The sequence below is a fragment of the Orcinus orca genome, chromosome 4, assembly GCF_937001465.1.
Source record: "Orcinus orca chromosome 4, mOrcOrc1.1, whole genome shotgun sequence".
Lineage (NCBI taxonomy): Eukaryota > Metazoa > Chordata > Mammalia > Artiodactyla > Delphinidae > Orcinus > Orcinus orca.
The window spans coordinates 90,207,130-90,225,017 of NC_064562.1; the positions used below are offsets into that span (position 1 = coordinate 90,207,130).

Genomic DNA, 17,888 nt, shown 5'->3' on the forward strand with positions numbered 1-17,888 from the left:
AGGTCCCAGATCCTCAACAACCCCACTCCCATGTCCTGCCCTGGTCCTGGTGCATGGGAACTAGGGGGGCCGTGTTAAACCCAGAAAGAGGTGAGAGGGGCTTTCTCACCAGCGCAATGTCCTCCTTCATCTCCATTCCCACCTGCCCTCAGTGTCTGAGTCTCATCGGCTCAGGCCCGCTTAGCAGAGAGCCCTAGGCATGAATGAGTAATTTAGGCCCTATTCCTGAGAAGCAGGTTTTGGAAGAAGCAGATGAAGGAGGGTGCTGAAAAGGAAAACAGGAGAAATGGAAGAGTCCATTCCCAATTTGTTTCCCCAGGGCCACATTTAAGTTTTCTATTCTCTGTTTTTTCTTCTTCTCTATCATTGCCCTTGACCTAGGCTCCTTACTCTTGACCAGGATGAGAGGAGACAAGGAGAGACCCAGGAAGGACAGGGAATCCATGGGTCGGGGTGGGAGTGGTGGCTGTGCATTCATTGAACATGTGTGAGCCCTGTCAGGTGCTAGGCCATCGAGTTCATTGCCTCTTTTCAGGCCTTTTGGAGCCGTATTGGGGCATGGGATCAAAAGGGAAAATCAATAATATTGATCCTGTATTTACGATTTTGATATTTTTGTTTATAATGAATTTTTGGCATTAATTTTGACTTTTTAAATTACTGCATTAGAATGTGATCTATTCTCATTACTGACGTTTTTACCACCTCCTTAAATTTGCATCACCCTAGTCCTGGCCTTGGGTAGATCTAGACCAGCTGATAGTACTGGTCAGTTCACCTGGTTGATGGTTTCTTTAGGAAAGAAAGGCTGGAGGCTATAAAAATAATCTAAAAGAATCAAAGTCCATTTTTTAAATACGTAACTGCAATCCTACAAAAAGAATTGGAACAAAGAATGAAATTCTCTACCACAAAAATAAACCAAATTTTAGACACAATTTATCCTTTATCCTTTTCTAACAAAGCCAGGGTACTTCACCTTTCCAGCCACCAGGTGTCGCTGTAAACTCCCCGCATGTCCTGACACAGGGCCTTGAAGATGACGTCATAAACGAAATCTGGTTTTTAACCAGCTCTAAAGAGATGACACAAAAAAACAGCTTGAAATGTAAGTGTCAAATGCCAACTCTTTAGAGATCCATCCGTTTATCTAGGATTTCTGACTAATAGCTAAATGCTTATGATACTACAGCCTACCAATAGATTTAAGCTATGAAGTAGATTATTAGAGTTAGTGTGTCCTAATCAATATACTTTCTAGAATGTTCCTGCGTTATTCTGTCCTCATCTCTTAGCCAGATCAATTTCTAACAGAGCACAATCAGGTCTCAGAGGAACTAACTCTTCACGGGGTTTGTAGGACTAGATATCTCACTTCTTTTGGGCAGGGAATTTTGAAAACAGTATTCAAACCATTTGCTTATGTTTTTAAAAAATGCATGAAATGCTACGGTCAAGGTCCAGAAAACAAAGTGGTGGAAAAGTCATGCCATTTGTTAAAAATCAGTTTACTTAGACATGTTATCATCCTCTCCCTTCACACCACTCACCCTGCCCTCAGAAAGAAATGTAAACACTCCAGTGAACAGACTATTTCCTCTGACCTTAATTTTTTTCTGAGTTTATTCTACAAATCAGCCCTTCTTCATTCAACACCCTAGAGGGACCATAGATCCTTCCTCAAAGGGTCCGGAAATATTGCTCTTATGGGAAATCTCAGTGATGATGCTTCTTGGGTTTCCCCAGCTTGTCCAACATAGCCTCGGTTCTTCATTTTTTGTTTTTGTTTTTTTTTTTGCGGTACGCGGGCCTCTCACCATTGCGGCCTCTCCCGTTGCGGAGAACAGGCTCCGGACGCGCAGGCTCAGTGGCCACGGCCTACGGGCCCAGCCGCTCTGCGGCATGCAGCACCCTCCCGGACCGGGGCACGAACCCGCGTCCCCCGCACCGGCAGGCGGACCCCCAACCACTGCGCCACCAGGGAAGCCCTGTTCTTCATTTTTAAATTACTACTACTAATAATCACAACAGGAACAATGTCTGATGTTTGTGGAGGGCTTACTACATGCTCCTCAGCGTGATAAGAGAACCTGACAAATATAACTTGAAAGGCCTTTCCCATGACTCTGTTGGTTTTTTCCTAGATTTCTGGGCAACTTGTCCTCATCTCCCCGCTCCTTCAATATTGGATTCCTCAGATTCAGTCCCAGGCCCACTTCTCTCGGTCAATGTAGTAGAAATCTTAGCAGTTAAAATAAAGTCTCAAACTATAAGAAAAGAGGGGGAGCAAGAGTGGGTTTCAGGAGGATAAATGAATTGCATGACCCAAAGAGGAGTGCCAACTGCAGGCTTGATCCATTATCTCCAGGTAGATGAATTCTTTATATTAGGGCTTCTCAATGTTAAAATGCAACCAAATCACAAGGTAAAAGGAGGTCTTGTTAAAATGCAGATTCTAAGCCTGCTGGTCTGAAGTGAGATTCTTTGTCCATAGGATGCTGATGCTGCTGGTCCATGGACCACACTTTAAGTAGCAAGGTTCTAGGTGATGCTATCATTATAATGAGCATCATTACAGTGCATATGCTTTAGATATAAAACATGCCTAAGTTGCCAATTACAGCAACAGACCAGATCAATATATTATAATGGCTGAATTATGGGATGGGGAATATTGATTGTGAACATTTTAAAGAATGCCTGCTTCTGGTCTCCAAAACTCAGAATCCCTTTGAACTTAAAAGGGACTTAAAAGTTCCATGACATCAGAAATGAGACCTGATTGTCTTTAAAAGGCTCAACCGAAAGACTAACTGTGAGGGTTTGAATTGCTAGTCCAGTTTCCTCACTAAGAGTCAATCATGTGATAACTCAGAATCTGCAACTTTGGCCCGTCTGATTTTTTTTGGTATTGGTAGGGGAGGGGTGAGGTGTATGATTATTGCCACCATAAATTGGTATAGAAATAGAGATTCCAGGAACGTATAAAATAAAAATAAGAATTAAAATACGGCTAACAATGGAGATGAGAACAAGCAACCTTAAATCCTTGATAGTAGCAATTTTTAAATAAATTGGACATGATTATTTCTGTAGCCATTACAATACTTAGTGTGTGTTTTGTCAGTTTTTTAAGGCGTTTGACGCATTTATGAAAATCCGGCGTGTCATGTTGTGATTTTAATTAAATGGATGAAAGAATTTAATTTAGGTTTGGAATCAATGCTTAAATGTTTAGGGAAAATTATTTTCTTAAAGTCATAAGTTTTGCTTTGTTAGTTATATACGTCCTATAGAGAGAGAAATACTGACTGTTGAAGAATTAAAAGAATGCTAATTGCTTAATAAGTTTACGAGACAGTCTCATTGATTCTTTTTTTTTTTTCCTCTGGCTGCATTGGATCTTCGTTGCTGTGCGCAGGCTTTCTCTAGTTGCAGCGAGTGGGGACTACACTTCGTTGCCATGCGCAGGCTTCTCATTGCAGTGGCTTCTCTTGTTGCAGAGCACGGGCTCTAGGCACGCGGGGTCAGTAGCTGTGGGGCAAGGGCTTAGTTGCTCCGTGGCATGTGGGATCTTCCTGGACCAGGGATCGAACCTGTGTCCCCTGAATTGGCAGGTGGATTCTTAACCACTGTGCAAGCAGGGAAGTCCCCTTGCTGATTCTTTTAGTGTATCAGCCACTCTGAGTTCCCTGTCAAAGCAAGACTTCTGCAGTTCCCTTCTCCTAGAATGTGTGCTTCCCCCATTTCACATGTCTATTTGTGTCTTAGAGCACTTAATGACTCTTACCCTAGATAGTGATCTCCTTACCACTGTCTGTAATCCTCATAGCCCTAGGGAGTTATTAGTATTATCCCATGAACAGACAGAGGAAGCAGGCTTGGAGAGTTTTAAGTAACACACCCAAGTGGCAGAGCTGGGATGGAGCCAAAGTCTCTCTGACTCCTGAGCCCATGACCATTATGATTACGCTGAATTTAATAGACAGCGGTCTCTACTGCTGAATGGTAATGCTGGTCAGGGAGACTTCTGTGGTCTGCGAACACAAAGTCACACAATGACAGGAACCCCTAGAGCTTTCTCCGAAAAGAAGATCCGGGACAAATCATTGAACACTGCTTCCTTGAAGGAACAATTATGGGAGAACACAGTGAAAACATTTACCTATGATTTAGGCCTTAATGTAAATTATGCAACTTTCCCTTCACAAAATCCATGCAGTGATAAGAAACTGAAAGTTCTGCAAAGCACTTTTTTACATGGCAAGGCAGCATAACACAGTAGTTAATTGCCTCTGAAAGGACTCTGGCCCCAGACTGTCTGGGTTCAAATCTTGGAACTGCCACTTTTTAGCTGAGTGGTCTTGGGTAAGTCACTTAAACTCTCTGTGTTCAGTTTACTCATCCCCAAAAGAAGCCTAATAAAGGACCTACCATGAGGCTGTTCTGAGATTTGAAGGAGCTTAAAACTGTGACTGTATCTCTAAAAGCAGTTAGTAAACATCTACTACACATCTGATAATCTATTACAGACACCTAACCAGTTAGTTGAGGAATCAGTACTTGAACCTATGATATTAGACTCTAAGCTCTTTGGCACCAGATCAGATCCCTGCCTTATCCACTGTGGCTGGACCTTGCTAACATGTGTACCCAGTAGGCACGAGATGCCATCTCTCTGCCCCTCTTTCTCGCTTCCACTGCTGCATTTCTTTTCACTGTGGAATTGAAAACCCCAACTGCAGAAGAAGGTCTATTTATAGCTGGAAAAAATTAGTGTTATTTAGCCTGAGCTTTTCTGCAACCACCAGTCCATTACTGTAAGAACATCCACATTTACATTGCAACATCGTTCTGTTTTCCCAGTGCCCTGTAATCATTAATTAGCTTCTCAAAACAATGTTTATTGAATGTCTGCGGAGAAAGAAGCCTGATCCAGCCTTCTTCCCTCAGAAACCAGCGTCTTCCTGGAGCTCAGACTCCCACATACCAACCACTTACTAGGCAGCTCTGCTTGGACGTCCCACATGCAATTTTAGACATGGCCAAAATGTAACTCACCCGCTCCCCTGACCTTCTTCTCCGACCCCAGCCGTGTGTTCCTGATTTTGGTGAATGGGGCCACCATTCCCATCTGCCCATGCCAAAACTGGGAGTGTCCTAGACTCCCCCCAGCAAACCACCACAGCCCATCTGTCACCAGGCTTCATCAGTCCCATCAGCTAAGGCCACATGGCCTCTCTTATCTCTCCTGGCACAGAGTAGTATGGCCTGGATTTCTGTGATTGCCAGCCTTGCGCTGGTCCCTCTACTTCAGGCTCTGCCTCCTCTAGTCCTGCCCTCACATTATGTAGATATTTAGAAATCTGTGTTATACCCCCTGTGGTTTGAAATCCTTCCAGGTTCCCCCATCATCCATAGGATGGAGCCAGAGCCCCACCCTAAATAGATGAGAACCTTCATATTCTCAGCACGTTCCCCACCAGACTCATCTCGGGCCATCTCTGTGTAGCGTTCATAACAAGGTGGATTTCCTACACTCCTTCTGCCTCCTTGCTCTTGTACATGCTGTTCCCTGGGCCTGGAACCCTCATCCCGCCTTTGCCAACCAGTGAACAACTTCTCTTTCAAGACATTTTGAGAGTCACCTAATCAATGAAGATTTTCCCAACCTCCTGGGGCAGAATTCTGTACTATTTCCTCTGTGTTCTTGAGGTTTCTCGTAAGCACTTCTATTCTAATATGTATCCAATCGTTTGTTTACATGTTTGTCCCTGCAACGAGACTGAGCACCTCTAAAATGCCCTATTTGTCACCATATCCCCAGTGTCTGGCATAAAAGAGGTGCCCAATAAATGTTCACGAAATATATAACAGTTGACATCCTCCCACATCACACTTGCCCCTGGCAGTCTTGGCCTGCTTCCCCTGAGGACTGGCACTGTCTGATGTCACCTGTGGGAGGACAGTGGGAGCTGAGTGCTTTGGGTCTTAATCTTACTGTGCATGTACCTGTACCAGGCATGGCTCCCTGGAGGGCAGCCGTAGGAGGAAGATGAAACAAACCTGGGTATATTGCAGTACATAATGCGATAAATACATCTGGCAGGGAAGCCAGCTACTTGTTCCCAGGTCCGTCAGTGTCCCAGCTTGTCAGAGCAGGACCCTGTATTTGTCCTGGGAACCAAAAGATTCCAGTTAGAACAGAAGAGTCTAAGTGAATTTAGATTCCACCTTTGACCCAAATCCAGTGTTTTTAACAGCCCAGTTATGTATGTGCTCAAGATTCTAAGCTCCTAGAGAAAGAGATCTGCATTTAATTTATCTTAGGTTGCAAGCCCCTCGGTGGGGGGTAAAAAGTCACTTAATTAGGTGTTTTTGATGAGAATAAATGTTTTCAGATAAAAATTAAAATTTTTTGCTAGTTTCCTAGTACAAACAGGCCCTGGGAGGTATATTTTGACCAACACTCTGCTGTTAAATTCACTCTTCCCGCAAATATTTACTGAATGCTGGGCAGAGAGTTTACAGAAAAATTAATATATTACCCCATCCTTCAAGATGCTTATGGACTGCTTGGAGAAAAAAGCAAACTTCTAAGGAAAGTTGAATGATAGTAAGAGAGTTAAAGGGGTGACTCACTGACAAATGAGAAGTTCAGAGAAGAAGGAAGACATTGGCCCCCAAGGGTGGACTGACTCAAAGGAGAGAGACAGTGGGGCTTTCATCTGACAGTTTGGACCAGCAAGACAGAGGGCATGAGGTGTCAGGAGGGGGCATCTTGGTAGAAAGAAAAGAGCAGGTCCTTTGGAACTTGGGGTTTGAATTTCTATTCTGCTATTTATTAGATAGATATCTCAGGCATTCTTGAACCTCTCTGCACTTTAGTTTCCTCACTGGAAAAACAAGGGTAGTATTATCTACCTCATGGGCTACATATAGCATTCAAGACCACAAACATTTCACACAAACACATGTGCTAAGCCCTGGAGTACAAAGACAGAAAGAAAAGGGTCTTGCCCTCAAGGGCTACCACATGAGGAAGGGTAGGTAAATATTAGTCCCCCTCTTCCTTTACCCTCCAGGTATCTGTCACTTTAAAGGAGAGGTGGCCAGACCCAGTGGACCACAACTAGGTGGAATTCAGGACATGGGTTCACAAGTTTGGAGACAAAATAAGCTCTTAACATCCTCTGTGGAGGATTCCTGCCCTCCGGTCCCACCTTCTATTAGGAAGTGCATCTGTACCTCTTGAGGCCACAGCTTCCCCCTTGAGCTTTGATGAAATCTAGAGGGAGCCAAGGTCAAAGGCACTAACCCTTAGTCAACTGCTCTCCTTACCCCAAATGCCTGCTATTTACTTCCTCACTTAATTTTTGTAATTACAAAAGGCAACCACTAGGGGGTGTAGGAGCAAGAAACTGAGCTCTGATCCCATTTAGCAGGCAGAATGCCTTTTGTTTTCTTGCTGAAAAATGTAGTTGAGGTCCACAAAGCATACATTGTGGGCTGAGAACAGTACTTTCTGCATCTTGTACAAACTCTTTGTAAAGAACATGGCTCCCTTAAAGCTAAAAAATCATTCTTGACTCAGCCCAGTCTGATGGGCCAAGGGTTTCTTAGCTCTGGTTCCATTTTTCAGTGTTTCCTCCTGATTAAAAGCCCTTTGGCTCAGCAGGATTGTCTATAATGACGGTAAATGGCTCACCGGATGACGAGGCAATCTTTTCACATCTTGCGCTGCAATCCATCTTGTAAAGCCTCACCACTGTCTGAATCCACAGCCCTGGATTCTTAGGAAAGCCATCTACCTGGGGTTATTGGTTTGGGCTCCTGTTCCCCACCCCCACCCCCTACCCCAATTTCCCACACCATTTGCAGAGACTTGAATAGCTATCCTACTCTACTTACCTATGGCAATCCTCATTAAAATCAAGCACTCATTCGTCAGAAAAAAACCCAAAAATATCTCAGATCCCTATGTGCCTCCGGGGTCACAATAACTCAAGCCCCCGTGACAAAGCTTGTTTTTTGTTGAAGGAGACTGCTTTCGCAAGGGTTCATCTCTTACATTTTCTTTGAGACACTCATGCACACTCCAGCAACAATGGAAAGGAACATGATTTCCCAAGCAGGTTGCCTAGAAACCACTCCTGTGTTTCTGAAGCTAATTTAAACATGAAAATTCAGCTCCTGACTCATGCCAGGAATGCATGTAATGGTTTTCTCAGTATTTTACTTTCTTTTTCTCCCACATTACAAAATAACGCATGCTCATTGCACAAAAATTGAAAAGAATATGAAAATATAAAGGTCCAGAAAGAGAAAAATCCCCCATAATCTTACTATCAGAGGCAATCACTCTTGTCATTTGGGAATATTTTCTTCCAGGCTATTTTTTTCCTATGCATTTGTAACGTCATTGATACAATACTGAATTTACACAGAGCAACTTGCTTTTTTCCACTTAACATAGTGTCAGCCTTTCCCCATCTGGCTAAAATTTTCAGAAAATTTATTTTTTAAATGACTGCATTATGTTACAGTCCATTTTCCATTATTTACTTAACCATTCTCTTCATGCTAGACATTTAGGTTATTTCCAGTCTTACACCATTAAAATAAATGTTGTCATGATCATCTTAGTATAAAACATTTACTGTGTATTTCCTTAGGATAAAATCATAAAAGGAGTTTTAAGAAGCCTGATCATTTTAAAACCTTTTTTAAAAATATTGAACCTAAAAAAAAATCGAACCTTTTATGGTTTATTATTTATTTGTTTATTTTTATAAATTTATTTATTTATTTTTGGCTGCATTGGGTCCTCGTTGCTGCGTGTGGGCTTTCTGTAGTTGCGGCGAGCGGGGGCTGCTCTTCGTTGTGGTGCGCCGGCTTCTCACTGCGGTGGCTTCTCTTGTTGCAGAGCATGGGCTCTAGGGCACCCGGGGCTTCAGCAGTTGTGTGCTCCGTGGCATGTGGGATCTTCCCAGACCAGGGCTCGAACCCGTGTCTCCTGCATTGGCAAGTGGATTCTTAACCACTGTGCCACCAGGGAAGCCCTATTTATTTATTTATTTAGGCTCCGCTGTGTGGCCTGTGGGATCCCAGCTCCCCGGACCAGGGATCGAACCTGGACCCTCAGCCATGAAAGTCCCAACCACTGGACGGCCAGGGAACTCCCTGTTTATGATTTTGTAAAAAACATTTAAACAGTACATTAAAACATAAATTTCTGTCTCTGTTCTGTCTAGGACCATTTCCTAGAGGTAACCCCTGCTACCAGAAATTTTCTATGAATATAGAAGCACATATATATTGTTTGTTTATTTGACACTGTACATTGTTCTACCACTTGCTTTTTTCCCTTATTGTATCTTGGACATCTTTCTACATCAACCTAAATTGATCTATTCTTTTTAGGAGTTGATAATATTCCACTAGATGACGTACTATCACTTATTTGTGGTGAACAGAACTTCTCATATATTCAGTGAGCTGGGCTCCCAGTGGTGGATCTGAATCTACACTGCTACACTCACATCATACCTCTGCTGGCAGAGGGAACAGATGGTGACAAAAGCAACAGCTCTACCCCTGGAATTAGTATTATGGTCTACGGAGGTCTCCAGAATTTCTGTTTTTGTTCTTTTTTTTTTTTAAACCTAAAGTCGCTACTCTTTCACTAATCCCTCCCCTATTTCCCCTACTCCCCAGGCTCTGGCAACCACAATTCTACCCTCTGTTTCTGAGACCTTATTTATTTATTTATTTGATTCCATATATAAGTGATACTATGTTGTCTCTGTCTGGCTTATTTTACTTAGCATAATACCTGGGATGAATCTGGAAATAGCAGGATTTCCTTCTTTTTAAAGGTTGAATAATATTCAATAATAATAATAATAATCCATATATATATATATGTATATATCACATTTTCTTTATCCACTCATCCATCAACAGACGCTTAGGTTGTTTCCATAACTTGGCTATTGTGAATAATACTGCAATGAACATGGGAGTTCAGATATCTCTTTGAGATAATGATTTCATTTCCTTTGGATATATACCCAGGAGTGGGATTGCTGAATCATACAGTAGTTCTATTTTGAATTTCTTGAGGAACCTCCATGCTGTTTTCCATAGTGGTTGCACCAGTTTATATTCCCACCAACAGTGCCCAAGCGTGCCTTTTTCTCCACATCCACTCCAGCATTTGTTACCTATTGCCTTTTTGAAATAACATCCTAAGAGGCGTGAACTGACATCTCATTGTGAGTTTTTTGTTGTTGTTTATTGTTTGTTTGTTTTTATTTTGGCTATGCTGGGTCTTCGCTTCGTTGCAGCGCGCGGGCTCTTTGTTGCGGCGCATGGGCTTCTCTAGTAGTGGGGGGCGGGCTTAGTCGCCCCGCAGCACGTGGGATCTTAGTTCCCCGACCAGGGATCGAACCTGCGTGCCCTGCATTGGAAGGCAGATTCTTACCCACTGGACCACCAGAGAAGTCCCTCATTGTGGTTTTTTGTTTGTTTGTTTTTTTGCGGTACGCGGACCTCTCACTGTTGTGGCCTCTCCCGTTGCGGAGCACAGGCTCCGGACGCGCAGGCCCAGCGGCCATGGCTCACGGGCCCAGCCGCTCTGCAGCATGTGGGATCCCAGACCGGGGCACGAACCCGTGTCCCCTGCATCGGCAGGCGGACTCTCAACCACTGTGCCACCAGGGAAGCCCCATTTTACTCTTTTGATTAGAGCAATGTGATTGACTATGCTTCATTATATTTAAAAATATTAGCTTAACATCTTCTATTACAGTTATTCTGGGGTTCAGCTTATTTCAGTGGTTGATTTTAAGGATTGTCATCGCAGGAAGAGACGCTTCACACAGATATGTAGATACAAACGGAAGAGAAGTGTTGCTGGCCCCTCTGAGAGTCCTGCTCACCAAAGATGCAAAGTTGTCTTCCTAACCCTGAGTCTTCATCCTAGTCAAAAGGAAGATGTGATTCCAGATGCTACATGTGGGAGTGCCCGTCCTCCTCATGAGACAGGCCAGTCTCTGGGGAGTTTCTCTCAAATCAGGAGCAAGGCTCCCTGGGGCTGACGGTCCAACAGGCATGTAGACTGGTGCCTCATTTCCTGGTTGGATCTCCAATTTTGTCCTCTTCCTGCCGCCATGTATAGCTCATCCACTATGTCACACAGAGCTAGAAAAGTAATATCTCATAGCCCTGATGACCAGCCAGTGAACTGGTCCACTTTCTGGCCCCAAGAAGCAGACAAGGTGGCATTTTTGTTTGCAGATTAGCCCTGTATTAAGGCACAGATGCTAGTGTTGGTTGGTTATTTGTAAGGCAGTTAAGCAATGGCAGCTTATGTTTTTCTCCATCTGGGTGGCAGAGGAGGTGTTTTTCCAAACATAGCGTGTGTCTTAGCAACTGAAAGGAACACTAAAAGGGCCCCTTTCTGGTCTGTGGCTAATCCAGGTGCCTTGAGATCCCCATTTCCTCAAGATTAGCGTGCTTACAGCAGATACCCTCTTTATCAATTGGCTGCATATGCTTCCTGTCCCAGCGGTTTGAGATGGGCAATTGCAGCCACTACTACCGGATATAAACAGAAACTTTACAACCATGAATTTCCTTGTCGGTGGCTTTAGCCCTCCAGCTTCCAAAACTCAATGGAAAATAAAGTGGGTCTCCTGGCCAGCAACTCCATCTCAAGCTAGTTCCTGCAGGAAGGAGTCTTGTGGAAGGATGACAAGGTTAAAAGGATACCTGAGGGGCTTCCCTGGTGGCGCAGTTGTTGAGAGTCCGCCTGCCGATGCAGGGGACAGGGGTTCGTGCCCCGGTCTGGGAAGATCCCACATGCCACGGAGCGGCTGGGTCCGTGAGCCGTGGCCGCTGAGCCTGCGCGTCCGGAGCCTGTGCTCCGCAACGGGAGAGGCCACAAGAGTGAGAGGCCTGCGTACCGCACCCCCCGCCAAAAAAAAGGATACCTGGGGGCCAACAATTGGTAATCTACCCTTAGTTACCCACAGCATTTAATGATCACAGACAAAAGAAAAAAGCATATGTTATTTTCTATTTAACTGCTTAGTTACAGACATCAAGACACTGTTATATGAAATCATAATATTAGAGCAGGAAGGGACCCTGGAGATCAAATTATGTAACCTTATTTTAGAGAAACTGAGGCCCTGGAATGTTAGACTTCTCTCTCAAGGCCATGGCATTGGCTAGCAGCAGAGCTGGAACTAGACCCTCAGTGACCTGGCTGTGGTCTAAAGCATTGTCCCTTGCACCAGTGGCATTTTCACAATGGCAGAAGAGAAATGTGAGAGCCTAATTTTAGTCCTGGGATCCATTCCTACTTGGGTCTGAACATTTCTCACAACCCTAGGAATAGGCTTATGGAAGAGATGTTAATTGCCTCCAAAACCCAGTCTCCCATTCTTCAGTAATAAAATACCAAATGTTAGCAGGGCATAGGTGCTCAGGAAAAAATGTCACATTTACTAGTATGCTTTACAATGAATTCACTTCCGAGTCCTGGCCAGCAAGATGTAAAGGAAGGTGGTGAGTGCTTTAAAGGACTAGAGGGTACCCTTCTCTGGACCGTCCTTCCTGACCAGTGACTGGAATGCCGACCCAAGGTCTGGAGCTGGAGCAGCCATCTTGGGCCACAAGGTGGAAGCCACACACTGAAGAGGGTGAAAAAACAAAATAGAAGCAACCTGGTGTTCAGGGACCCACCATACCAGCCCTGGGTTGCCTCTATTTACATAAGAGAGAAATATTTTAAAATCTTTTTTAAACCAGTGTTATTTCGGGTTGTTAGTCTCAAGCAAAATAATGTAACTCTTACACCAGCAGTAAAACTATTTTGAAAGCTTGTAGAATTTCTTGGAAAGAAATGAACGGATTTCATTTCCTGGATCTAGATGCCTACTTAAAAGAGAAGGGTATGTTTCATAAAGAAAGGTGAGAGCCAAAGAAGGATCCCCATCCCCAAAATACAGCCACTGCACTTCTTGTCAATTTGACTTCATTTAGTTTAAACCAGTTCCTCTTTTAAAACAAATGTCGCCTGGGAAAGCTAAGCTCATTGGTGGTTCACACCTGAGAATCAGAAGGTCCTCTGCTGATCTGTAAGGAATCTGGGAAAGGGCAGTTGTTGTGACTATCTGGGGGAGACAGTGACACTGGGGAGGGTAGGCCAAGGTGGGGTGGGACTGATGGGGGTGGGGGAGTTTCGGAAGCAGTGTGAGAAGAGGTGAGAAAGGGGCCAGAAAGGGCAGTGCATGGGTGCTGGGTGCTAGATCGCCCTGGGTCAACTTTGACTTGTACTCAGGACACTGGAGCCAGCCCACGACCAAGAGAGGGCAGCAGTGGGAGGTGAAATTCCAGGGACTCCACAGGGCAGCTAACTCCAGGGCCCGGGAGTAACCCAGCCTTCCCATTCAACCTGGGTCTCCCAGGTTTTCTTTGTCCAAAGTAGCCCTCCTTAACCAGGAGGAGTGGGGAAGGAGTCACTTCCCAGCAGCTTTCATACTGGCCCAGGGTTCCCTCCCTACCACGTTTTGCCATCTCCACATCACACGTTTAATATTTTATCAAAATAGACTTAAATTGGATTGCTTTTTTAACTTAGCCTTGCCCTAAGCAATATGACCCGTGAAATGACACGTTTGGCGTGATAGTTATCTATATGTGGCTTAATTATTACATTAAAAAATGTATCACCAGAAAAACCATATGCATATCGTGCTTAGAGAAACATTGCAATCAGTCTCCCCAATGACCCAACAAAGAAGATACAAATATTAGCCCATTTTATTTTATTTTATTTTTAAGTTTATTTATTGATTTATTGATTTTTGGCTGCGTTGTGTCTTTGTTGCTGTGTGCGGGCTTTCTCCAGTTGCGGCGAGCGGGGGCTACTCTTCGTTGCGGTGCGTGGCCTTCTCATTGCGGTGGCTTCTCTTGTTGCAGAGCACAGGCTCTAGGCGCGTGGGCTTTAGTAGATGTGGCACATGGCCTTAGTTGCTCCGTGGCATGTGGGATCTTCCCAGACCAGGGCTCAAACCCACGTCCCCTGCATTGGCAGACAGATCCTTAACCACTGAGCCACGGGGGAAGTCCCTAGCCCATTTTATAGATGAGAAAACTGAGGTTAAATAGCTTCGTCAAGAGTTTTCACCAGAGCTGAGATTTGAACTGTTAAGAAACAAAATTCAACTGAGTAAATTTGAACATCAGATTAGCTTTATTCAACAATTCATGAATCAGACAGCATCCCATCTAGCAAATAAAAAGCAGCTCCAAGGAACTGTACAAAATGGAAGACTTTTACAGGCAGGACAGGGAAGGGATAAGGAAAGAGCAATTACCTCATCTTCCTCTGGGGAATGAAAAAGGGTCTACTTGGCAGATTACTTCATTGGTGCTGACCAGAAAATCCCAAACTGGAATTGAGATGACATTCCTGGGGGATATTGAAACTGCAATTAGGTTAGGTATTAAGTTTCGGTTTGATGACGTGGGCTTAGCACAAGTGACTCCATTTGGGGCCTGTTGTCTCTTTTTTAACGGAACCAAGGCCTGTTTGATTTAAAAGGCAGTGGTCCTTGCTTTCTCCCCAGAGAAGGAAGGCAGAGACCCTTAAAGCTAAAGAGAAGGAGGAAGAAGAGCCAAGACTCCCGGCCCTACGTGAACATCCTCCCTTCAGCTCTCCCCCCACTTCCTCCCTTTTCTTCTTCGTCTTCAATTTCTAAGAATGTCTCCTCACCAAGACAGAACATTCCAATGCATCCCTTATGAATAAAGGCTGCCAACTCCACGTCAGGAAGAAAATTCCCTTTGGGAATTTTTATCATATCTAAGGTAATGATAAAGAAATTCAGCTGTCTGTAGTTCTGCCTGCACCAGGAGAGAGGAGGGACTGAAGTTTCTGGGGAGCCTCACAACACACCTGTGGGAAGCAGAGTAACATGTGCTTATCACGTTGAGCCCCGAGGACTGCTGGGAATAGAAACCTTAACACGAAGTAGCTGCTTATACCTGAGAATTATGGTGACAGGTGTGGTAGAAAGAGTAAACTCCAGACTCTGCCACTGACCAGCTTAGTGACTGAGGGCAAACCACTTACCTCCTCTGAGCTTCAATTTCCCCATCCGTAAGAGAGGATAACAATCCCCATTTCAGAGGGTTATCACAGCATTAAATGAGGAACCTATAACCTGGTGCTAAAATACACTACCATTATTATTATTTTAAATTACTGCCAGAGTAAAGAGGGCCTTCATTTTCAGAACCGAATCAGCATAAAGTAAACTGTAACACTTGGCAAATATTGCCTTTTCTACTTGGAAACTTCACTTTAAAAAAGAAAAGAAAAGGTGAGGTGAAAGAGCAAAAGGAAATTTTTATATTTGAACTATCCCTGACCTCAAAGTCCCTCTTTAGACACTGTTTCCTCTTTCCCTAGTATTCTAGCCCAACATGCAAAACCCTTTGCTTCTACCCCAGGGCCACACAGGAAGAACGGACAGGACAGACGGGACATGTCTTTGCCCAAATTAGTTTCACTTCCTCTCCACTAGGCCAGGGTCACGGTGATGGAGAACTGTTGTCCATGGACCTGAGGGTTGCATTTCTGTTTTTATCAGTACAAGGCAGGCAAGAGACTTAAGTCAGAGAGCTTGGTGAGGCAATGTATTTTCCGGTTCCCAGCTACATACAGTCCCAGACTTAACGATGGTTCGAGTTATGATTTTTCAACTTTATGATGTTGCAAAAGTGATACGCATCCAGTAGAAACTGTAATTTCAAATGCTGAATTTTGATATTTTCCAGGGTAGCATTATCCTCTCTTGTGATGCTGGGCATGGGCAGCGAGCCTCAGCTCCCATCAGCCCCTCGATCTCACAGGTAAACAACCGATGCACTTACAACCATTTTGTATCCAGACAGCCATTCTGTTTTTCACTTTCAGTACAGTATTCAATAAATTACATGAGCTATGTAACACTTCATTATAAAATAGGCTTTATGTTAGATGATTTTGCCCAACTGTAGGCTAAAAGAAGTGTTCTGAGCACATTTAAGTTAAGCTAGGCTAAGCTAGGAAGTTCAGTAGGTTAGGTGTATTGAATGCATTTTTCATTTCAATGTTTCTATTTATATCCTTCCCTGCTCCTGTCTGGAGAATGGTATTCGGTCAATTGAGACTCATTCTGTAGAAAGAGCCTGATTGACACAGGGGAGAGGACACCATTCTCCTTACAGCCTGAATGGGACCCCAGGCTGGGACCTCACCACCACTGAAATGTAAACAGCTACATCTTAGACAACCTCTCCATTTCTGAGGATTTTATCCATCTAACTAATTGACTTAATATTGAGGGATTTTGGAGCTGTCAGACACCCATCAGTGGCCCAGAGAGAAGGAACTACATTAGATCTGTTAGTAGTTACTTTGTGCCAAACAGAACTGGCATGTGTCTTATGTCTAAAAAGCTGGTCATTGACTTTGAATGGGGTTTTGCTGATGCTGTTAGAAAATATTTTACCACTAAATGTGAATAGAGATGAACCATTTCTCTGAAGAGGCAGAAGGTAAGAGGTCATTAAACAAAAAGGAAAAATGATACAATTTTGCTTCACGTTTGATGGCATTACTTGTCCCAGAACATTGCTTTGGGAATCATCTCCCCCTTTGATCTTGCAGAACAGTGTGAATGGACATAGAGGCATCCATATAAAAGGATAACCAGGATACATATGTCAAAACAAAAGAATCTGCCAGGTGTGGGAAAAGGATAGTTCTTTCAATAAGTAGAAACTTTAACTCCTCTGTCTGGCTAACTATTAAGTTGTAATTCCTTTGCTACTCCGTATCATACCAACAAATTAGTCAGCAATATCCTTCAATGTAAAGAGCGTAGTAAAATTTATTTTTCAGATTTTTCTCATCTTGCTGCCAGGTAATCCCTCCCCAGAGAGTTGCACTCATCCTGATCTGTACAGCATGGAGGCCTTAGGACGATCGGATGCAGGTATATAGTCTTTTCAACGTGTCCCGCTCCTACTTTCTTTTCTTGTTTTCCTGCCTCCATTACAGGTTACCCTCCTTACCCAGATACTTCCGTCCCCAGCAGTTTGGTCCATGATCTCGCTTGTCTCCTCTTTCTGATCAGGTCAGCCTTAGAGCATCCATAAGGCTGCATGATGTGGAATGAACATAGGTCACCAGAGCGTCAAAACTCTGGCTTTTTACTTCCTAACTGTGTGATCTTTGTCAAGTTAACTTTTCTTAGCACTTCTGCTTTAAGAAAAAAAGAGTTATGCCACCTCATAGGATTTTTCGGATAATTAAATGAGAAAATGTACATAACATTTATGGCACATTAAGTGCTCATTAATCAATAATTTTTCTTCTCTTGTTCTGTTCCCCAAAATAGTCCCAGTTTGGAGACCTCTGTCACAGGAAAACTAAATAGTTTGGCATTATTATTACCCAAATTTCATTCAGTACTTTCATTCATCATTCTAAAGGACACAATAACATGCCATTTTTGGCACCTGCCTCTGGGGAGTAGTAAGTTCTTTTTTTGTCATACATCATTTTCATAAACAGCCCTTTACCCTCACATAATACAGCAGGGTCTGCTCAGATCAAAACTGTGAGGATCCTCAGTGGTTTCACACCTACTAGAAGCCTCTCTTGGACCCCTGGAAGCCAGAACAGTACCAACCAAGAAGTTTCTACTTCTCTTTCACTCAGAGGGCAGTGCCTAGAAAAGGTGGGAGGGCTGCCTGCTCAAGTGAGGCCTTCAAAGACGAGGTGGAGGTGAAGAAGAGATGAGAATGTAGCCTGTGGACCTGAG

At 43.7% G+C, this 17,888-nt stretch overlaps 2 long non-coding RNA genes across 2 annotated transcripts in view; one reads left to right on the forward strand and one right to left on the reverse strand.

Annotated features, from left to right (window-relative positions):
• Window positions 1-17,888, forward strand: part of LOC125964174 (uncharacterized) — a 178,191-nt gene that overhangs the window by 42,164 nt on the left and 118,139 nt on the right. The window lies entirely within an intron of this gene.
• Window positions 13,822-17,333, reverse strand: LOC125964173 (uncharacterized). Its single transcript, XR_007476832.1, has 3 exons — window positions 17,137-17,333; window positions 14,391-14,485; window positions 13,822-14,217 (listed from the first exon to the last, which is right to left on the reverse strand). It is a non-coding gene; the product is annotated as an uncharacterized LOC125964173 (long non-coding RNA).